Source organism: Oryctolagus cuniculus, chromosome 6 (assembly GCF_964237555.1).
Source record: "Oryctolagus cuniculus chromosome 6, mOryCun1.1, whole genome shotgun sequence".
In the NCBI taxonomy this organism is placed as follows: domain Eukaryota; kingdom Metazoa; phylum Chordata; class Mammalia; order Lagomorpha; family Leporidae; genus Oryctolagus; species Oryctolagus cuniculus.
The window spans coordinates 52,844,985-52,862,885 of NC_091437.1; the positions used below are offsets into that span (position 1 = coordinate 52,844,985).

Sequence of the window (17,901 nt, forward strand, 5' to 3'; positions counted from 1 at the left end):
TTCACTTTCTCTTTTATTCCAGTCCCAGATCTCCTTCACAGACGTAAGGAGATCCTTCTTTAGTCACCAGACTCTTAATATTGAACATCTGCTATGCACTTTCCAGCTCTAACTTGGGTTAACAAAACATGCGTTTGATTGACTGTTCCGCTTTAAAGACCTAGCAAAAGTAATCTATACAAAGTACAGTGCTTGACTAAAGAGCTCTGTAGTCTTCCTTAAGTTAAACTCCATAGAGGGTGAGATTCCTAACTCTTTTTATAAGATGTGTACATCTATGAAATCATCAACTTGTACACCTTAAGTAGTTGCAAAAAAATTATTAACCTGACAGAGGGAAATAAATGATCACAAGCAAAGGCACCAAAGCCAAGAAAAAATATTATGCTCGGGAGTCTAAAAATACTACTTTGTTTATGTCTCACTCAGAATTAACATCTAACACATTGTGTCATGACTATTTCTTTGGATATATTTCTTCTGCATGAGTTCGTAAAATCCTAATAAGACAGATTTTGTGAAAACTAATATTCTAGCATCATGAAACAAAGGAAGCTATCGCTTTAATAATCCCAAGTTGGTCAACACTGTACAAACAATACTTTAAAAAGCATTTATTTATTTATTTGAAAGAGTTACAGAGAGAAATGGAGAGAGAAAGAGGGAGGGAGGGAGGGAGGGAGGGAGGGAAGGGAGGAAGGGAGGGAGAATCTCTCATTCACTGGTTTATTTCCCAGATGGCTGCAACCACCAGGGCTGGGTCAGGCCAAATCCAGGAACTTGCAGTTTCATCCAGGTCTCCCAAATTGGTGTCAGGGGCTTAAGTGCTCAGGGCATCTTCTGCTCTTTTTCGCAAGCCGTTAGCAGGGAGCCGGATAAGAAGTGGAACAATGGGGACACTCGCATAGGATGCTGGCAACTTTACCTACAATGCCAGATGCCCACCCCAAAAGAAACTTTTAAAAAAGTTCACATAAACATGGGATTAAAAGACAATGTATGTTTTCCATGAACTTTTTGACTATCCCTTGTAAACATGCTTTTTAAAAAGCAATGTTTCTTTTGCAGCAATATGCTTCTTTAATATGTATTAGGTCATAAATGATTGATCAGTAGGAGAATGCTCGCATCTTAATGTGTAAGACACAATTTTCTCATCAGGTTAAGGATTTTCACCACCCAGTAACAGCAGCTGAATGCAAAGTATCCTGGCAAGGTGGTGTGAGAGATGGAGCAGAGGAGCTGCACACTGTCCATCATGCCCACTTGGTCTCCATAAACCGCAGCTTTAATCCTTCTACACACCTCCTTTCATCAAATTGCCTACATCTTTTCCTGTTCTAAATACTCTATTTTTAATTGCATTTATTTACATTTTAAGAATTCCACATATCATTTTTCTTTTGGAGGTAGGTATTTTCAATGTTACTGTTCTTTTACTGGTCTGACTGCTTTGAAGGGTTTGTCCAAACCAAATGTCCAGTACTTTTCTTTCTTTCTTTCTTTCTTTCTTTCTTTCTTTCTTTCTTTCTTTCTTTCTTTCTTTCTTTCTTTCTTTCTTTCTTTCTTTCTCTCTCTCTCTCTCTCTCTCTCTCTCTCTCTTTCTTTCTTTCTTTCTTTCTTTCTTTCTTTCTTTCTCTTTCTTTCTTCCTTCCTTCCTTCCTTCCTTCCTTCCTTCCTTCCTTCCTTCCTTCCTTCCTTTCTTCCTTTCTTTTTTTTTTTTTTTTTGACAAGCAGAGTGGACAGTGAGAGAGAGACAGAGAGAAAGGTCTTCCTTTGCCATTGGTTCACCCTCCAATGGCCGCCGCGGCCAGTGCATCGCACTGATCCGAAGGCAGGAGCCAGGTGCTTCTCCTGGTCTCCCATGGGGTGCAGGGCCCAAGCACTTGGGCCATCCTCCACTGCACTCCCTGGCCACAGCAGAGAGCTGGACTGGAAGAGGAGCAACCGGGACAGAATCCAGCACCCCGACCGGGAGTAGAACCCGATGTGCCGGCGCTGCAAGGTGGAGGATTAGCCTAGTGAGCCGCGGCGCTGGCTTGTCCAGTACTTTTAATATGTGATTTTTTAAAAAAAAAATATATAGGACTTCTGGAATTACATGGAATAAAGAAAACTTTCCCTCTTGTTTGAACAATAATCCTGGCAAACCATTAAGAAAGGAATCTACTTGCCTTCATTCCCCAGGTATTCAGGTTGATCTGCTGCTCTCACAGATACCTTCAGATCTCTTTCCACCTGGTAAGGCTGCAGCCAGTGCCATAGGTGAAATCACAGAAGTAAACGAATAAATAGGTGCTAGGATGGAGAAGGGTAACATAGTCTTTTAATTTCTTTTGGTAAATGACTTGTCCCATGCTAGAAATTTCTGATACCATTCAAATTCACCTGTTACTCCGTTGGTAAATTTTCTCCCATCCTACCTCCTTTATGTATTCCAACTTTATTGCAAACTGTGGAAGGAAAAATGATGCATTTTGTTTGTTTCAATTTCTTAGTACCTAGAAAAGTATCAGGCAGAGTATGAGTACCTGACAGGTATTTTTTCATCCACACACAATAGTTTGGGACATTGCTAATAGGCATGAAACTTTGATAAACATTGTTTAAGAGTTGATTTTCAATATTTAAATTAAAAATTGACAAGTCAACGAGAAGGAACCTGACCCATCATTTATGCCCACCTGACGTACTTCACAGCCATTGCTTTGGGAAGGTACAAAGAATTAATATTTATGAAGCAGATGCTATAAAAATGCCCTTTAACAGTTTATTAAAAATCAGTACTTGCTTGTGGTCAATTACTCCATGATATACAGAAATTCAGAATACGGCAAAATAATGTTAAAGGTATGGGCCTCATTTGAGATACCCATTCTGTTTGAACTGCTTTAGTTGAGCAATTTCTAATGCATGGTGAATTTGAAACCTCAAGAGATGGTTTTTTTTTTTTTTTTAAGAGGATTTTTTTCATTTTGTTTTGTGTTGATGATTCTGAACACTGCTAAGAGCTACAGAACAGTGTTATTGCTCCTCTGTGATGACAGTTTTTGCTTTTTTATGAAAGACAAATGCCTGCTTCCGAGGTTGTTGTTGGCCTGAGTCACATTTCTCCTTGGTAGAATGGCTTTGTTTTCTTTCATTTCCTTTTGGTAGTGGAAAAGAATGCTTGTCCTTGGTGACTATGTTTTCATCGAGCCAAAAACGTCAGCTTCAGAAAATAATTAATGCAGCGGTTATGGCTTGTGTAGGTGGTTAAATTGTCGAGAACAAAGCTATTGGCATGTTGTATCATTCTTTTCTGACCTGAACCACTTTGATTCCCCATATGTTTACCAGTCTCTATTCTTGTACTTGGTTATTTTAGTATTTCTGCTTATGGAAAAATCGGACAATTATATATTTGTGTTTGGATGAATTTGTATAGGTAAGGAATCTTCAGATGGTTCTTGGGAATGTACTGTATAAACAAACAGGATCTGGATTTCAAATTAGCTTTGCATCGGGGCTGGTTGTGGCGTAATGAGTAAAGCCATGGCCTGTTGTACCAAGTGCCCCACATGGGGGCCAGTTGGTGTTCAACCTGCTCTGTCGCTCCCCCTCTTCACGGAGGAATGACACAGGACCCTGCCTAGGCTTCATATCCGAGTCACGGCACCATTATGTCGCTCCCCGTCTTCGTGGAGGAACGACACAGGACCCTGCGCTGTTCTTTTGTCTGCTTGGCCCTCCCCAGGTTTGCTGCTGGTTCTTCCCGGGTTGGCTACCGACCCTTCCACCTCCGTGGAAGGGCGGTTCCCCCTGCCACTTTCCCCACTTCCGCGGGGGAGCAGCACACCGCCGGCCGGCTCTCTCGGGGGCCGCACAGGTGTTCCTTCAGATAGATGTTCCTGGTGCATGTTGTCTCTCTCCTCCTTCATAGTCCTCTTCCACCAATCCCAACTCTGCTACCCACATGCCGAGTACGCTGCTCTCCTCCAATCAGGAGCAGGTCCTGCTACTTATTGGTTAAACTAGAGGCAGCTGTGTAGAAGCTGTTTCCTCCTCTCCCAGCGCCATATTGTGGGAGAGCAGATGCATAGAATAAGTCTTAATTCGAGTAACAGTCTAGTCCCAGTTGCTCCCCACACTGCTCTACTTTCAATCCAGCCCCCTGTGGATGTGCTTGGGCCCTTCCCATCCATTTGCAAGATGTGGATGAAGCTCCTTGCTGCTGGTTTTGGCCGGGCCCAGCCCTGGCTGTTGCAGCCACTTGTGGAGTGAGCTAGCAGTTTCAAGATTCATATTCATTCTCTTTCGCTCATTCTCTCTCTCTCCCTCCCTCCTTGCCTTTCCCTCCTTCTTTTTCCTCTCTCTCTGACCTCTGACTTTCAAAAAAATAAAAAATCATGTTTAAAAATCAGGTTTGCATGAAACTCATCCTCTACTTGGATTATCTATGAACTTTTTGAAGTCTGTGTGTGTGTGTGTGTGTGTGTGAGAGAGAGAGAGAGAGAGAAGAAGAAGAAGAAGAAGAAGAAGAAGAAGAAGAAGAAAAGAAGAAGGAGGGGAGGAGGAGGGGGATTGTGTTTGTGTCACATAAATGTTGTATTTTCATTCTGCTGTTTAAGCAGTGCCTGGAAAATTCACATTAATATGGGATTACCCCAAATTGAGACATCCTGGCAAGGCTAAACCCGGTCTTGGCAAAGTGAGGTTTCATCACTTATTTCAATACACATTTGAACTTTGTGACACTTTATGTAAAAACCCTTTGAAAAGAGCAATCATTTGATTGATTTTAGTCTGTTTATCAGACTAAAATTATCCCTGGGAAATACAGACGTGGTTCACGCTATTGCTGTGTTTTAGTGTATGGTGAGTCACATCAGCATATGTCCTAGAAAAAGGGCTCTTCCAATCTAGTGACCCAATACGCAGTTACAGATAATCAGAGGAAGCAAGGTAGACATACCTCCTGGTAAAAATACTGAATTTCACTTATTTCCATGAAACCGTACACTAAAATTCCTAGCTATGTAGTCTGTACAGAATTTATTGTCGTATTCTCTGACAGTGAACTTTCATAATCACAAGTCTTTCCTAACATGTTACATATCTCCATATTTACTGAAAAGCCACTGAATTAAAACAGCTTAGAAGAGGTGAGTTATTAATACATCATAAAGTGACCGCATCATGCTCTTTTGTAAGTAACACATGAGTGTAATGTTATTTAAAAATCTCTAAAAGTGGTCTAGTTTTTCTATCCTGGTTTTAATGGTTATACCAAAAGAAAAAGCACAGTATCTGTAAGAGAATCCTTAAATCTTTCCATCTCAAATTGCTATGGCATCACTCATTTTTAGAATAGAAAATAGGACAGCATCCAGTAAGTGCGTGTATAAACCTATCACCTCCAGTTTCCCCCCAGCCTATAGTTAAATGGCCCAAATTCCATTATTATGTAACTTGGTTCAGTTAATCATTTATCTTTTCCTGGTATTCCATTTTAAAATGAAAATTATTTTCAGTAACCATAAATGCCTTATCCTTCGGGACCAGTTGAATAAGTGGAAGGCCTGGTGACACTAAATGAGTAAAGACAGGTAGAGTCCAAAGGTGAAGGGTGGAAAAAGGAGATGAACATTGCCTTGGCATCTCTTGACTCCCTAAATCTGAACTTGCCTTTTATGGGTGATGATGTTTGAAGTTTAGCTGTCGATCTCCGGTGCACAGAAAAAGTCACTTTCTTAGGAACTAGATAATTAGAGTCAAAGAACTGCTCCTAAGTTGTACAGTGAATTTTTTTTTTTTAAGGAAGTGATATACTTCCCTTACTCAAGTGCTAATTAGCGGAATTAAGAAATGTAGCCTTATTTCATGTGTTGGAAATGAATAGACTATGGAAGGCTTCAAGTCAGAAAGTGGGTTCTCCAGCTTGCCACTATATAAAAATTTTGAAGCATATATTTTTAAAAATTTGCATTGAAAGTATGGATATTCTGCCTCATAGAACACACAGAGGCCCTAGAAATACTGAGGAGAGCTTGGTGGCTGTGTCCATCAAGTCATCATCCTAACCACTGGTCTCTCTCTCTCATATGAACTCCTTCCCTTACTTATGTTAATTACATAACCCTACAGGCTTTTCTTTTTGTAATAATTCTTAGCCCCTTTGCCAATTGTCAGGATAATAATATGAATTATGACAAAGTTGAATGTGAATGACTTGATTAATCAAGGAAATACAAACAACCATATCATGGAGCACATCTTCTGTCTCTGATAAGCTAGAGCTTTGTGGAATTCAAAATGGGGAATGAGATCTGTAATAATAATGATGTTTATTCCTTGTGTTTCTCACCTAATCTGAAACTGCGAATCATGTTTCTTATATCAAAGCAGTGTGTGATATTTCTCATAGGACACAGAGTTGATAGACTAAGTTTGGAAATACTCACGAAGCAGGAAGATATAGAATTCTGTCTGTTATTTCTCAGAGTAGAAAAGTGTTAGTATTGTGAAATTTAAATATTCTTTCAGACTGAAAACTGATACATGATCCTGTTTTGTTGATATGAAATGCACTTAACACAAACTCCCTTCTTAAAATGAAATATTTGTTGCATGGGAAATAACTGAGATTTCAGTGTATAAATGGTCCTGATTAAAATTGTACTTTGATATTTTTAAGTGAAAACACAAATTTGTCAATTGTGTTCAAAGATGTACATATGAAAATTTGCAATATGACTTTGATATTTTTTATTTCTTCAAATTAATTCTTTATCCAGTTTTAGGAGATGTAATACTTTTTAATACTTTCCTTTAAATTTAAATGGTAAATATCGACTGGTGTAGAGGCTAATCATGGACACCTAGTAAAAAATGCTCATAAATACTTCATTTATAGATCTCTATGGGTTTTTTAATTAATTATTTACTTATTTGAATAGCAGAGTTACAGAGAGGTAGGGAAAGACAGAAATAAATTTTTCATCTGCTGATTCACTCCCACATGGTTGCAATGGCCAGGGCTGGCTGGGCCATGCCTGGGCCAGGAGCCAGGAATTCCATCCAGGTCTCCAACATGGGTGGCAAGGGCCCAACTACTTGGGCCATCTCCCTTTGCCTTCTCAAGAGCATTAGCAGGAACCTGGATCGTAAATGGAACAGCCAGGACTCAAACTGGCACTCAGGTTGGATACCGGCATAGCATATGATGGCTTAACTGCTGTTCCACAATGCCAGCCCCATCTCTGTGTTTTAAAACATTTGGTAATTAAAGACACAGAATTTGAATACAACATACAAGAAAATTTACAGTGAAAATTTTTATTAAAAAACAAGAAAAAATTAAAATATAAAAAGCTGTTGCATATCTGAGAAAGTTATCTTTATTGTATTTTCTTTCCCATGCTTAAATGAGTATTCCCTTTTGCATAATACAATTTTTGTAAACATTTGAACGTGTTGTGTATGTGTACAAAGTGCATACACAGATATCTAAATAACTATTTTTTCTACAGCTGTGCTTAATTTTCTTTCCAAGCCACTTCTATACACTGGCATAATTTCTGTTTAAATAAGGTAAAATCTATATTGAGAGAGTCAGAGGTTTTAACTATAGGATTATTTAAGGTCTGATAAATTCACCCATCTGTGTAATAACCAACCATCCCATTCAAGACTTTGAACATTTCCATCATCCTAGAATGTTCACTACTGCTTGTCAGTTTCCATACCCCACAGGCACCCTCTCATCTGATAGCTACGATTTTTTCTGTCAAGCTTCTGCTTAAACATCATGCAAATTGAAAGACATGCTTTGTAGTGTTTCTGTCAATCTGTGTCATATAACATAAGGTTTTGAAAATTCACACATAGAGCTGAGTATATCACCAGAAATTTTTTTAACCTTGGATAATGCTATATGAGTAAATTCTTTTAATTTATTTATTCTCTTGATGTCCTTTGTTTGCCTTTTTGGTTTTTCTTCTTGTGAACAAGATTATGAGATCTATATTCAAACCTCTTTATGGACATTAATTTCTATTTTTAGAAGGCAAAAAATATTATCCAAAAAATCATTACTTATGCCAATTATGTGAGATATTTTCCTTCTGTTTTCTGCTAATGTTCTAATGGCTTCCAGTGTTATATATTCTTTTGAGATTTATTTATTTATTTGAAAGTCAGAGTTAGAGAGAGATGGAGAGGCAAAGAGAGAGAAAGGTCCCCCATCCGCTGGTTCACTCCTCAATTGGTCGCAACAGCCAGAGCTGTGCAGATCCAAAGCCAGGGGCCAGGAGCTTCCTCAGGGTCTCCCATGAGGGCATAGGGGCCCAAGCACTTGGGCCATCTTGTACTACTTTCCCAGGCCATAGCAGAGTGCTGTATTGGAAGTGGAGCAGCCAGGACTTGAACCGGTGCCTATATGGGATGCCAGCACTGCAGGCTGCGGCTTTATTGGCTGTGCCACAACGCAAGCCCCGTGTTATATTTTTGTCTTTGATTTATCTTGAGTTGTTTCTTGTATATGGTGACAGGCCAGGATATAATTTCATTCTTCTGTGTATGTACACACAGCTTTGTCAGCGCCATATACTAAGGAGCCTGTCTTTTCTCCGGTGTATTTTTTTGGTTGGCTATAAGTATATGAATCCTTATTTGGGTTTTCTATTGTTTTCCTTTGGTCTGTTTGTCAATTTTTAAGCAAGTATTCTGCTGTTTTAAATACTATAGCTTTATAGTGTACTTTGAAATCAAATGTTGTAATGCCACCAGTTTTGTTTCTTGTTTAAAAAAATTTTTTTTACTTGAAACACAGAGTTACAGAGATAGAGAGATGGAGAGATCTTCTATCTGCTGGTTCACTCCCCAAATGACCAGAACATTGGGGGTTGGGGCCCAGATATTTGGGTAATCACCTGCTACCTCCCAAGGACATTAGCAGGCACCTGGATTGGAAATGGAGCAGCCAGAACAAAAACAGATACCAGCATCCAGGTGGAGACTAACAATTTGGCCTATGAACCTTCTCCTGTTAATTTGTGTCTTTGTATTTATCTCTTTTTTTTTCACTCTGTCATGTACAAAAGTCCTCTCCTCCCATTGAATTCATTTTTTAAAAAATGTTGTGTGGAAATGAGCCTGCTTTTGGACACTCTCAGTTGTTTATTTGATTGATGAATCTCTACTTATATCAATACTCCTATCTTGGGGTGGGCATTGTGGTGCACTGGGTTAAGGGTGAAAGTATTGCTTGGGATGCCCCCTTCCAAATTGGAATGTGGATTCAAGTTCTAGCTCTTCTGCTTATGATCGATCTTGCTGCTAATGCACCTTGGAAGGCAATAGTTCATAGCTCAAGTGCTTGGACCCCTGACATCCTTGTAGGAGACCCAGATGGAGTTCTCATCTCCCAGCTTTGGTCTCGTCCAGCCCTGTCTGTTGCTGGCATTTAGGAAGTCAACCAGTGGATGGAAGATCTCCCTGTCTCCCATTTTCTCTCTACCTCCCTCCCTCTCTCCATGACTCTGCCTTTAAAATAAATATATCTTTAAAAAAAAAAAACTCCATCTTGATTACTGTACATTTGTGGTATGTCCTCAGATGTTTTTATTAGTTTTGACTCTTCTACATGATTTGAATTTTTTAAAAAGATCTATTAATTTATTTATTTGAAAGAGTTAGAGAACTTCCTTCAGCTGGATCACTCCCTCAGATGGCAGCAATGACTAGTGCTGGGTCAAGCCAAGAACATCACTCAGGTCTCCCATGTTGCTGCGAGGCATCAAACACTGGGACCATCTTTAGCTGCTTTTCTCAGGCCTTTAGCAGGGATCTGGATCAGAAGTGAAACACCTGGGACAGAAACTAATACTCATATGGGTAGCTAGCTTCACAGGCAGCAGCTTTACCTGCTAGGTCACAATGCCAGCTCCTATTTGAATTTTTGTAGAAATTTTACTTTCATTTTGTCAATTTATACAGAAAAGGAACTGTTATGAATTTAACTAGAATTTATTCAAAGTTGTAGATAAACAGGATAGAACTTGATAACAGTATTGAATCTTAGTATATGAATATGGTGTCTTTATATATATTATTTAAAATTTATGATAGGATTGTCATAAAATCATTAAATAAATTATTTACCCATTTCAGCAGTGTGATTTTTTTTTTCTGGCTCTTGTGCATTAGATAATATGAATGGAAGGGAAGACTGTTTTTCTTATTTAACTTTTTTTTTATTTAGGGTAAACAAATTTCATGTAATTCACATGTACAGATATCAGAATATAGTGCTATTTCCCACCCTACCCTCCCTTCAGCCCACAGTCCTACTCTTTCTCCTCCTTCCTCTCTTATTTTCACTCTTAATTTTTATAATGATCTACTTTTAGTTTACTTAAGATTAACCCTATATAAAATGAGTTCAACAAATAGTAGGAATTAAAAAACATTGTTCCTCAACAGTAGAGACAAGGGCTGTAAACAATCATCAATGCTCAAAATGTCAATTTCATTCCTATACATTTCATTTTTGATATTTTATTAGTTACTGCCAATAAGGAAAAACATATGGCATTTGGGACAAGCTATTCTACTAAGTATAATGGTTTCCAGTTGTATCCATTTTGTTGCAAAAGACAGGGTTCCATCATTTTTTTACAACTGAGTAAAAATAGTGTGTTTATATACCATAATTTCTTTATCCAGTCATCAATTGATAGACATCTGGCTTGATTCTGTATCTTAGCTACAATAAGCATGGAGGCATAGATAACTCTTTCATATGCTGATTTCATTTCCATTGTCTAAGTTCCCAGAGGTGGGATTGCTGGATCAAATGGCAGATCTATTTTCAGATTTCTGATGTATCTTCATACTGTCTTCTGCAATGGCTGTACTAGATTACATTCCTACCAATAGTGGATTAGGGTACCTGCTTTCCCCACATACTTGCCACATTTATTGTTTGTTGATTTCTGTGTGATAGGCATTCTAACTGGGGTGAGGTAAAACCTCATTATGCTTTTTATTTGCATTTCCCAGATAGCTAATGATTCTGAGCATTTTTTTCAAGTGTCTGTTTGAATTTCCTCTTTGGAAAAATGCCTGTTAAAGTCCGTTGCCCATTTCTTAATTGGATCATTGGTTATGTTGTTGAGTTTCTTAAACTATTTATAGATTCTGGATATTCATCCTTTATCAGTTGCATAGTTTGCAAATATTTTCTTGCATTCTGTTGGTTGTTTTTTCACTTTACTGTTTCCTTTGCAGTAGAGAAGTTTCTCAGCTTGATGTAATCCTGTTTGTCTATTTTTGCTTTGATCGCCTGTGCTTCAGGAGTCTTTTCCATGAAATCTTTGCCTTTGCTAATGTCTTTCAGAGTTTCCCCAATGTTCAATGTCTTCCTCTAGTAATTTGATGGTACCAAGTCATAGGTTTAGGTCATGATCCATTTTTAGATTTTTGTATAAGTTGTAAGCTAGTGGTCTTCTTTCATAATTCTGCACAAGGAGATCTGATTTTCCCAGCACCATTTGTTGAAGAGACTGTCAATTATCTAGGGATTGGTTTTAGATCCTTTGTAAAAATTAGTTGGCATAGATGTGTGTATTGATTTCAGGAGTTTCTATTCTGTTCAGTTGGTCTACAGGTCTCTATTTTTGTGCCAATTTCAGGTTTTCATTATAACTGTATGTAGTATGTCTTGAAGTATGGTGTTGTGATGCCTCCAGCTTTGTGTTTAAGATTGCTTTAGCTATTCTGTGTCCCTTGTGTACCCATATGAATTTTATTGTCATTTTTCTAAATCTGAGAAGAATGTCAGTATTTTGTTTGGGATCACACTGAATCTGCAAATTGCTTTCATTAGTATGGACATTTTGATGATATTAATTTCTTCCAATCCATGAACACGGTTTTTGCTTAAGGTTTTTATCATGAAAAGATGTTGTATTTTATCAAATGCTTTCTCTGCATCTATTGAGCTAATCATAGTTTTTATTTTTCAGTTTGTTAATGTGATGTATCACATTTATTGATTTGCTTATGTTGAGCCATTCTTGCATACCAGGGATAAATCCAACTTGGTCAACATGGATGATCTTTCTGATGTGCTGTTGGATTCCAATAATTACCATTTTATTGAGAATTTTTACATATGTGTTCATCAAGGATATTGATCTATGCTTACTTTTGTTTCTTTTCCTGCTTTTGGAATTAAGGTGATGCTGGCTTCATAGAAGGAGTTTGGGAGAATTCTTTCCCTTTCTTCCCTTTCAATTATTTTGAGTGATTTGAGAATTGGAATTAGTTCTTAAAATTTCTGATAGAATTCAACAGTGAAGCCATCTAATCCTGAGCTTTTCTTTATGGGAGGGTCTTTAATACTGATTCTATTTCTGTACGGGCTATTGTTCTGTTGAGGTTTTCTATGTCTTCGTGACTCAATTTTTGTATATTTTATCTCCAAGAATCTATCCATTTCTTCTAATTTCCAATTTGTTGGCATATAGCTGTTCATAATGATTTCTGATGATACTTTCTGATGATGGTATTCCTTGTTACATTTCCTTTTTCATCTGTGATTTTATTAATTTCAGTCTTCTCCCTCTTTCTTTCGTTAGTTGTGCAAATGGTGTATCAAGTTTGTTTATTTGTTCAAAAAATAGCTCTCCATTTCACTGATCTTTTCTTTTGGTTTTCATTTTGTTTTATTCTCTAATTTTAATTATTTCTTTCCTCCTACTAATTTTATGTTTGGTTTGTTGTTTTTCTAAAACCTTGAATGAGGTGCATTGATTACTCATTTATTTGATGCCATTCTAATTTCTTAATGTAGGCATCAGTTGCTATAAACTTCCCTCTTAACACTGCTTTTGCTGTATCCTGTAAGTTTTTATATGCTGACTTGCCACTGCATTCATTTCTAGAAATTTTTGACTTCCCATTTGATTTATTTTGTGACCTAATATTCATTCAGGAGCATGTTGTTCAGTCTCCATGTTTTTACATATTTTTTAGAGATTATTGAGTTGTTAATTTCCAGCTTCATTCCATTGTGGTCAGAAAGATGCATGGTATTATTTCACTTGTTTTGAATTTTCTGAGACTTGCTTTATGGCCTAGCATATGAGCTATCCTAGAGAAAGTTCCATGCACTGATGAGAAGACTGTATTCTGCAACTGTGGGATGGCAAGTTCTGTAGACATCAGATGCATTTGGTCCATAGTATAGATTACTTCTGTTATTTCTTTGTTGATTTTTTTGTCTAGTTGATCTGTCCATTGATGAATGTGGGATGTTGAAGTCCCCCATTACTATTATATTGGAGCCTATGTCTCCCTTTAGATCCATTAACATTTCTGTTACTTAGCAAGGCAAATTTCAATGCATGTACATTTACTATAGTTACATCTTCCTGTTGAATTGATCCCTTAATTGTTGCATAGTGCCCTTCTTTGCCTCTAACAGTTTTTTATTAAATTCTATCTTGTCTGATGTCAGGATGGCTACCTGCTTGTTTCTGTTTTCCATTAGCATAGAATATCTTTTTTCCATCCTTTGACTTTCAATCTGCATGTGTCTTTATTGTTGCAATGTGTTTCTTTTAGGCAGCAAATAGATGCATCTTGCTTTTAATCCAGTCAGTCAGTCAGTACCTTTTATTTGTAGAGTCTATGCCATTTAAATTTGAAGTTATTATTGATAAGTAATGCATTGGCCCTTCCATTTTACCATAAATATTCCTATTGTTTGCTTTGGATTCCCTTTCTGTTTTTACTGGGAGATTTTTTGCCTTCACATTCTTTCATAATAGTGACTGTCTGTCTGTGTTTCTGTGTATGGAACATCCTTAAGCAACATTTGTAGAGTTGGATGAGTGGTAACAATTTTTTTTTCAGTTTCTGCTTCTTGTAGAATTTTTTCATTTCACCTCCATTCATAAATGAAAGCTTTGCAGGGTCCAGTATTCTGTGTTCATAGTTTTGTTTTGTTTTGTTTTTCTTTTTTTTCTTTTAAGACTTGGACTATGTCTCTCCATTCTCTCACAGCCTGTAGGGTTTCTGATGAGAAATCAGCTGTGAGTCTAATTGGAGATCCTCTGAAAGTAATGTGACATTTCTCTTGTCCACATTTTAGCTTCTTTTCTTTATCTTTTACTGTTCATAATTAGACTACAATGCGTCATGGTGAAGATCTTTCCTGGTCATGTCTATTAGGAATTGTATGTGCCTCCTGTGCTTGGATATCCCTTTCTTTACCCAAATTAGTGTGATTTTCTGTAATTATTTCACTGAATAGACCTTCTAATCTATTCTCTCTTTCCACACCTTCAGGAACTACTAAGACCCATATGTTGGATCATTTGATAGTATCCCAATAATCTTGAACATTGTTTTTAATTTTTCCAATTTCTTCCTTTTCTTGTCTGCCTCAAAGATTTCCAAAGAATTGTCTTCTAGCTTGGATATTCTTTTTTCTGCCCCAACAAGTTTGTTGTTAAGACTTCCCGTTGTATTTTTTATTTGACATCCTGGATTCTTCCTTTCTAATATTTCAGTTTGATTTCACTTCACAATCTCAATTTCATGGGACAATTTTTCATCTGTGTCCTGAATGGATTTCTTTAACTTATGAATTTGCTTCTCATTGCTTCTGAGTAATCCTATTATTAATCTTTTGAATTCCTTTTCAGGCATTTCATTAATCTCTTTGTCTTCAGATTCTAACATTGAAATATTGTTGTATTCGTTTGGGGGAGTCATGTTGTCTTCCTTATTATTCTTTCTTGAGTTTCTGCATTTATTTTTAGGCATATATGGAAATAGTTGTTAGTTTTCTCCTTGTACAGCTTTTATCTTTGACCTAGGCCTCTGTGGTTTAGTAGAATGCCTTCTCTTTCAGTGAATACCCAGAGAAGTATGCTGGATGTGTCCAGGGAACTCTGGTCAGTGTTCCAGGGTGTAGTAACTATCCAGAATGATACCCAAGTTAGGCATGGTAGATCTCCTGTTTTGTCAGCAGGGGGAGATTATGATCACCTTTGTTGGCATAATCACAACCTCACCTCCTTTCTTCCTCGGACTAGCCCACAGTGGGTGCAACACTCATTCATGCTGTCACATGAACCGAATAAAGGGTCTGTGCAGTCCTCAGTATAAGCATGGATCCTGCTGCAAGGATCCACCCTAGGCAGTCAGGGACCTCTGAGCCTGTGGTGCTGGACATAATGATTGCCCAGAGACCAGCTATATCCTGTACCCTCTCGTGCTGTCATAGAGTCTCCATAGTCACAGCACTCAGGGTTCCCACAGACACAGGGTACAGAGGGTCAGCTTTGCTCAATTAGCCTATCCCAACCACAGAGAGAGCAGACATTCTCAGAGCCAGCTGCCTGTGGGTGCGCCACCTTGATGGTGTGAGCCCCAGAATCTGTGATATATTGAGAGGCTGGGGGGCACCTCACAGTCCTATGTGTTTGCTCAACTCCCCCTGTCAGTCCTCTAGTCAGACTCAAAGTCAGTGGAGAATGTCTGTTTTTCCCTCTGGTATAGCAGGAAGAGAATAGCAGGAAGCTAAATTGGTAGTAGAGGCACCCAGATTCAAACAAGGTACATACCTTATATGGTATGCAAATGTCCCAAGTGGCATCTTAACCACTGTGCCGAATGTGTGCCCCTAGAACAGTAAATATTATGTGTTGACTGTTTATCCTGTAACAATGCTAAATTTATTTTTAGGTCTATTTTATGTTGTATGCAATTCCTTAGAATTTTTTGCCAAAATAATTATGCTACATGTGAATATCCACAGCTAGTATTTCAATTATATAGTTCTTTAGTTCATTTTTCTGATCTTCTTACACTGATTAAGGGCCTCAGTGAAAAAGAGAGATCTTGAGAGTAGACAGCCTTGCTTTGTGTTTATGTTGGGTGGAAATTTTCTCTTGGACTCTGTTACAATGATAAATTATACGGATTGATTTTTCAATGTTAAACAAAGCTTGCATCCCGGGGATGAACTCTGCTTGGTATTACCTTTTGTGTTTTAACAGATTCCATCTGGTGATGTTCTGGGTGGTTGTATCTTTGTTCACAAGTGACTTTGATCTCTGATTTTCTTTACATGTGATATCTGTGCCTGCTTTCTGTCCAGCTATGATAGCCCCATAAAATAGGTTTGTATAAAGTTGTTGTGTTTTTCTAGTAAAAGTATTTTGTAAATTCACAAAGAAATTGCATAGACCTGGAGGTTTTCTTTGTGGAAAAGTAATGTCTTCATTATAAATTAACTTTATGTGATAGTTAGAAGATCCTTTTGGCTTTCTACTTTTTGGATGTCAGTTTTGGTAAATTGTAGTCCTCAAAGAGCATTTCATCTGAGTCATCTACGTCTTCAGCACAAAGTTGATTTTTAGAAATCCCTTTTCATGAAATTCAGACCTGTACAATCCATTATAGTTTCTTTTTGATAGTATGTGTTGCATTTTGTGTCTTTTCCACTTCAAATATCTGGTAAAAATATAATTTTAAACAATTTTCAGATAACCAGCTTTTGATTTTGATCATTTTACCTTTTGTTTTATGCCTCATTAATTTTGTTTTTTTGTTTATTATTTTCCTCTTTATATTTTGTTAGTACTAGCCTTTTATTATTAAGATGAAAACAATCTCAATTTGTAGATTTTTAAACCTTTTTTCTCTTAAATTATAACAATTTAAAGATTCAAATATTTCCCTAGGCAACACTTTATCTATATCCCACAAACTTTGGTACTTTTTTCATTTTCTTTTTTTCTTATTTTTTTAAAGAGAATTATTTATTTGAAAGGCTGGAGTTACAGAAAGAAAGAGATAATAAGAGAAAGAGAAAGAGAGGGGGAGAGAGAGAGAAAGAGAGAGAGAGAGAGAGCGAGCCCTTCCATCTTCCATCTGCTGATTCAAGGCTGGGCCAGGCCAAAGCCAGGAGTCTGGAACTCCAACCAGGTCTCTCACATGGATGACAAGCGCCTAAGTGTCAGGGCAATCTTACACTGTTTTCCTGGGTGCTTTAGCAGGGGACTGGATTGGAAATGGAGTGGTCGGTACTTGAACTGGTACTCATATTGGATGACAGCATTGTTGGTGGAGGCTTCATCCACTGTGGCACTATGCCAGCCTCCATTTTCATTTTCTTCAAGATATTCTGCTATGATATTTTGGGGCATATGATTGCTTTAAGTGTGGCAATTAATTTTGACAATTCATTATATATGTTAGTGATTTCTAAATTCTGATGTGGTAAGAGATTTTAACTTGGTATTTGTTGACACAATATTATGCATCTTTATGAATTTTGCATGTTTGTTTGAAAAACTTCATTTTCTGCACTTCTTAAGTATAAGGTGTACTCATATAACATGTATTTATGATAACTAAGAATACTTCATCAGTTTGTTCACATTATTTTATCCTTTATATTGGGGCAGGAATATTTAAATTTTCAAGTAGGCTATCAGTATATTCCTACTGTTGTTTCTATCTGTTTTTTTCTTTATTTTGAAAATCTGCTATTAGTGCTTTTGTGTTTACGGTTGCTGCATTTCCCTGATGAATTTATTTGTTATCATTGTGTCACTTTTATTATCATGTCTTGCAATATTCCTGGATTTGAATATCTTTTACAACAAAATCATGCCAATTTTTCTCATGTTTATGAGGCAGAATATATATTACTCATTTCTTTAACATAAAACAATACATAACTTCATTTTTAAAGAGCCTGACTAGGTTCCAGGCACTGTGGTTTAGTGGACCTGCAATGCCAGCCTCCCATACTGAAGTGCTGCTTCGAGTCCCACTGCTCTGTTTCTGATCCTGCTCCCTGCTAACGCACCTCGGAATGCAGCAGCAGGTTAACTC

At 37.4% G+C, this 17,901-nt stretch overlaps 1 long non-coding RNA gene across 1 annotated transcript in view; it reads left to right on the forward strand.

Annotated features, from left to right (window-relative positions):
• LOC138850057 (uncharacterized) overlaps positions 1 to 17,901 on the forward strand; it is a 581,129-nt gene that overhangs the window by 398,583 nt on the left and 164,645 nt on the right. The gene's annotated exons all lie outside the window — the stretch shown is intronic.